Source organism: Prionailurus viverrinus, chromosome B1 (assembly GCF_022837055.1).
Source record: "Prionailurus viverrinus isolate Anna chromosome B1, UM_Priviv_1.0, whole genome shotgun sequence".
NCBI classification, from domain to species: domain Eukaryota; kingdom Metazoa; phylum Chordata; class Mammalia; order Carnivora; family Felidae; genus Prionailurus; species Prionailurus viverrinus.
In genome coordinates this window covers 83047392-83053021 of record NC_062564.1, presented here as the reverse complement: position 1 = coordinate 83053021, position 5630 = coordinate 83047392, and the positions used below count along the sequence as shown (strand labels likewise).

Genomic DNA, 5630 nt, shown 5'->3' with positions numbered 1-5630 from the left:
GCCGAGTCTGATGCAAAAGCAAAGAGCCTTTATTCAAGCTAGCTGGAGCTCAATCCCCTACCTGCACCGATGCAGAGGTGAGATACCAGAGAGAAAGAGCGAGTTTCAAAAGCACAAAGGTTCTATAGGGATCTAGGGGCAGTTGGTGGGGTAATGGTTGTGGCCTTAGCCGATTGGCTGGGGAAGGGTCAGAGTCCCCTTGCGCAGGTTGCTGGGCATGGTTTGAACTGGAAGTTTGAACAGGTGAGCGGGAAGTTACTCAAGGGGAGGAAGCGTGGTCTGAGGTTTGAGTGGGAATTTCTTTCTGTGGTTTTCCTGGAAAGGGGCCATGTCGGGGACATAGTCACTCAAGATGGAGGACACAGAACAAAATGGAGTCAGCTGGTCTAGGTCCGCTCTTTCAGGCCAAGTCCCTTTTGAAGCCTCTCCCCCACTGCCCGCTCCCCTCCCCCCCACTATTGGTAGAATGGGAATAATGAATATACTAGCTTCGTGGAGTTGTGAGACACAAAGGAAGTAACATGAGGGGTGGATCTAACTCAGGGTCTGTTACTGGCAGTAGCAGTGCTCCATGGAAAACTGCAACTTTTTGTGACACTGCTATTGGTATGATAAAGGGGTATTTCAAGTCTCCTCATGGTTACCACAGGATATCTTCCCTGGGGATGAGCAAAAAGCCAGAGGACTCAGAAAGCCAATGAGCTCTAATACTGAGATGTGCTCAGGAGGTGTGGTCATTGTCATTGGGTTTAATAATCATCAAAGAGAGTGACTCACTTCTTAGAAAAAGTGACTTCTAACTCCAAGGCCCTCAAAGACTGTGACCAGTAGGCACTGCCCTCTGATGTGCTTATCTAATTATAGATTAGCTATAGTTAATTAAACACCTTAAATCTGATCATTTCTACCTAGGAATGTATATTACCTAGGCTAATATGCTATAGAAAACCCTGAGCCTGATACAGAACCTGGCAGAGGGTAAGCAGGTATTTAATATATATGTTAATAGCTTGTGGAGTAAACCCAGATCTTTCCTTGGTGCTGGGTTAGAACTCTGGGAGCATACCTTGATGGAACTTAGCTAATCTAAGCTGCTGAATAATCCTTGAGGTGAGCTGAAACTGTTATTCCTTTATTTCTACAAATTTTATTGAGTTTATATGGAAATGCTATAGTTGGCAGTCATATTCACAATTTTGCTTAATCCTTACCCTAGTCCTTCAAGGTAAATATTATTCTTAGTTTCACATAGGGGAACAGAGACTTAGGTAAAATGACCTACTGACAGTAGCAATGTGTAGACTTATATGACACCTTGGCTACTATCCAGATAGTGGTGTGCCTTGCCCAGAGAGGATTTGGGACACCAAGTGCTGTCATATTCAGTTGCTTCCAAAATCTTTCTTTGAGAGTGTATTATTTAAATACATTCTTCGTTTGGGGCACCTGGGTGGCGCAGTCGGTTAAGCGTCCAGCTTCAGCCAGGTCACGATCTCACGGTCCATGAGTTTGAGCCCTGCGTCGGGCTCTGGGCTGATGGCTCAGAGCCTGGAGCCTGTTTCCGATTCTGTGTCTCCCTCTCTCTCTGCCCCTCCCCCGTTCATGCTCTGTCTCTCTCTGTCCCAAAAATAAAAATAAAAAACGTTGAAAAAAAAAATTAAAAAAAAAAAATACATTCTTCGTTTTAGGCTTGGGCCATGTTATGGACTGAATGTCCATAACAAATTTATATGTGGAAGCTATAGCTCCTTATGTGACTGTATTTAGAAATGGAATTAATTAAGGTTAAATGAGATCATAAGAGTGTGACCTTGATGTGATAGGATAAGTATTCTTATAAGAAGAGATACCATAGAGCTTGCTTTCTGTTTTTACCATATGGGGACACAGAAAGAAGGCAATTATCTATAAGTCAGAAAGTGAGCTCTCCCCAGGAGCTAAACACTGTTGGAAATTGATCTTGAACTTTCCAGCCTCCAAAACTGTGAAAAAAATAAATTTCTGTTGTTTAAATCATGCAGTCTGTGACATTTTGGTATGACAGCCTGAGCAGACTGAGACAGGCCAACACAAGGCACAGATGCTTGGATAGTCTCTTGTATGCTTGCTGGTTTACTGGTTGACAGAAATAAGGTATGCAAAAAAAACTAAAGGCATATTTTCCTTTCCATTTGTTTATTTAGAGTTAAGATTTATTTATTTTTTTTTTTAATTTTTTTTTCAATGTTTATTTATTTTTTTGGGACAGAGAGAGACAGAGCATGAACGGGGGAGGGGCAGAGAGAGAGGGAGACACAGAATCGGAAACAGGCTCCAGGCTCTGAGCCATCAGCCCAGAGCCTGACGCGGGGCTCGAACTCGAGGACCGTGAGATCGTGACCTGGCTGAAGTTGGACGCTTAACCGACTGCGCCACCCAGGCGCCCCTAGACTTAAGATTTAAAAAAAAATTTTTTATATATAATTTATTGTCAAATTGGTTTCCATACAACACCCAGTGCTCATCCCAACAGGTGACCTCCTCAATGCCCATCACCCACTTTCCCTCTCCCCCATCCCTCATCAGTCCTCAGTTTGTTCTCAGTATTTAAGATAGACTTAAGATTTTTTTTTAAAGAACTTTTAGGTTCACAGAATAATTAAAAGGAAAGTATAGAGATTTCCTCTGCCCCCGCAATGCATAGCCTTGTCCCTTATCAACATCTTCCAACAGAGTGGTACCTTTGTTACAATTGATGAACTTACATTGATGTGTCACAATCACCTGAAGTCCAGGGTTTACATCAGGGTTCACTGTTGGTGTTGGACACTCCATGGGTTTGGACAAATGTATAATGACAGGTAGCTATCATTATATAGTATCATACAGAGTATTTTTATACCCTAGAAATCCTCTGTGCTCCATCTATTTATTCATCTTTTCTCACTCAACCCTGGTAACCACTGATCTTTTTACTGCCTCCATCTTTTTGCTTTTTCCAGAATGTCATGTAGTTGGAATCATATAGTATGTAGACTTTTCAGATGGGCTTCTTTCATTTTGTAATATGCATTTAAGTTTCCTCTATGTTTTCTCATGGATTGATAGTGTATTCGTTTTTAGCGCCAAATAATATTCCGTTGTGTGGATATACCACAGTTTTTTATCCATTCACCTAGTGAAAGACATATTGGTTGCTTCTAAGTATTGGAAAGTGTAAACAAAGCTGCTGTAAACGTCCATGTATAGGTTTTTTGTGTGGATATAAGTTTTCACTACCTTTGGATAATTACCAAGCAGTGTGATTACTGGATCAGAGGGTCAGAATATATATGTGTTTAATGTTTTATAAGAAACTGCCAAACTCTCCCAAAATGGTTGTATCTTTTTTGCATTTCTACCAGCTCTACATCCTTGCCAGCATGTGGTGTTGTCAGTTTTCTGGATTTTGCCATTCTAAAATATATATATATTTTATCTATAAAATATATATACTTCGATGAAGTGTCTGGTAAGGTCTCTGGTCCATTTTTTAGTTGATTTGTTTGTACTCTTACTGTTGACTTTAAGGGTTCTTTGTACATTTTGGATATCGTCCTTTATCAGATGCATCTTTTGCAAATATTTTTCTCCCAGTCTGTGACGTGTCTTCTCATTCTCTTGACGTTGTCTTTTTCAGAGCAGATTTTTTTTTATGAGCAATATGAGTTGATTTAACTATTTTGGAAACAACCCCTTCCCCCCCAATAATGTCTGAACCTAAAAGGTACGTAAAAATGGCAAAACATATTTGAAAATAGTAGATTTGAAGGTCATTGTAGCTTTTTCCTCATCACATGAACTCTTTCTGCAGGACAGTAAATTACAAACCATTTCAAACTGTGTTAAATCACATAATCAATCTGGCTGCATTTGTAGCTGCTTCTGGGAAAGTAATCTTGTTGGAGCTATTCCTCTGGGATGTTTGGTCAGTTGGTCCAGAAGAAGAAGTCCTGGAGACAGCAGTGGGCCTCACCTGTCTTGTCACTACTCATTCTGCTCGTCTCCTGTGATGGAAGCAGGCACAGAATCCTGGACCTTGTTGACATCACTGGTGCACACCCACTGCCCATTGATGGACTCCTTCCACAGGGCCTCCTTATTATTTCTGCCTGAGAAAGGCAGGATGTTGGCCGTGATGGACCAGCTCACATGCCACACATCATTGAACTTATGCAGCAGTTTGAGCAACCACATATTGCCTGAGGCATCGTCATGGGTCCAAATGAACATGTGACCATCCTGGGAGCTGCTGGTGATGGTGCTGGTGAACAGGCTAATGGAGAGGGCCCAGGCCACATCTCAAACCCAGTCACTGTGCACTTGTAGCTTCTGTTTCTTCTGTTGGCTGGTCTCCTCTTCCTTCCACAGCTTGATGAGGTTGTCACAGCCACTTGATGCAAACTTCTTAATACAGTTGGGCTTCTGCACCGATAGCTGGACTATGAGGCTTCCAGGTTCAAAAGGAGGGGGTCAACTGACTGCATTGCAGCCAATAATGTGAGCGTTGTTGATCTTTTTCACTTCCCACTGGTCATCTCCTGTGTACTACAGCAGAGATATGGCCCCATCTGAGTTGATATAGGCCATAGTCATGGAAGGGCCCAGCACACAGAATTTACTGAGAAGTCGTATCCTGTATGCTTGTCCATCCGTCTTCTCCCAGATGCCATTCTCCTCTTTCTCAATAAGGATTTTTTTTGTCAAAGGAGCAGCATGCCAGGATGTTGACATACAGAGAGTGGTCCCAGGCCACTTTCCACACAGGATCCTCATGACCCCTGAGGTCACCAATGAGGATCTTCCCTCCATTGTGCACATTGAAGATTCTGATGGACCTGTCTGATGAGCAGGTTGCCAGGCAGGTGCCATAGTAATCCATTTGGGCATCGTGAAGCATGTCCTAGTAAGAGGTGTCTACAGTGTTGATTGCTGACACCATGGCTCTGATGGCAGCGGCTCCCGGTCTTGGATGTGGCAGCTCCTGGTGGTGCCCCTGAACAGCTCCTCCAGAGCAGAAAGTTTTAATTTTAGTGAAGCCCAGCTTATCAATAATTTTTTTCATGGTTTATGCCTATGGTGTTTTATCTATGAAGTCATCACCATACCCAAGTTCATTTAGGTTTTCTAAGGGTTTTATTGATTTGCATTTTACATTTATGTCTATGATTTATTTTGAGTTAATTTTTGTGACAGGTTTAAGTTCTGTGTCCAGATTTTGTTTTGCATATAGTATGTCCAGTTGTTTGAGCACCATTTTTTAAAAAGACTATCTTTTTTTCCATCATGCTCCCATTGCTCTTTTGCCAAAGATCAGTTGACTATATTTATGTGGGTCTATTTCTAGGCCACTTATTCTGCACCACTGACCTATGTGTCTATTCTTTCACCAATACTACACTGGATTGGCTACTATAGTTTTATAGTAAGTCCTGAGATCTGGTACTGTCAGTCCTCCAACTTTTTCTTCTCCTGAAATATTGTGTCAGCTGTTCTTGGTCTTTGCCTCTCCATACAAACTTTAGAATCAGTTTGTCATTATCCACAAAATAACTTGCTGAAATTATATTAGGATTACATTGAATCTTTAGATCAAGTTGGGAGGAACTGTC

At 41.8% G+C, this 5630-nt stretch overlaps 1 pseudogene; it reads right to left on the bottom strand.

Moving 5' to 3' along the window:
• Positions 1 to 4005: 4005 nt before the first annotated feature.
• Positions 4006 to 4963, bottom strand: LOC125164508 (protein SEC13 homolog; annotated as a pseudogene).
• Positions 4964 to 5630: the final 667 nt, after the last annotated feature.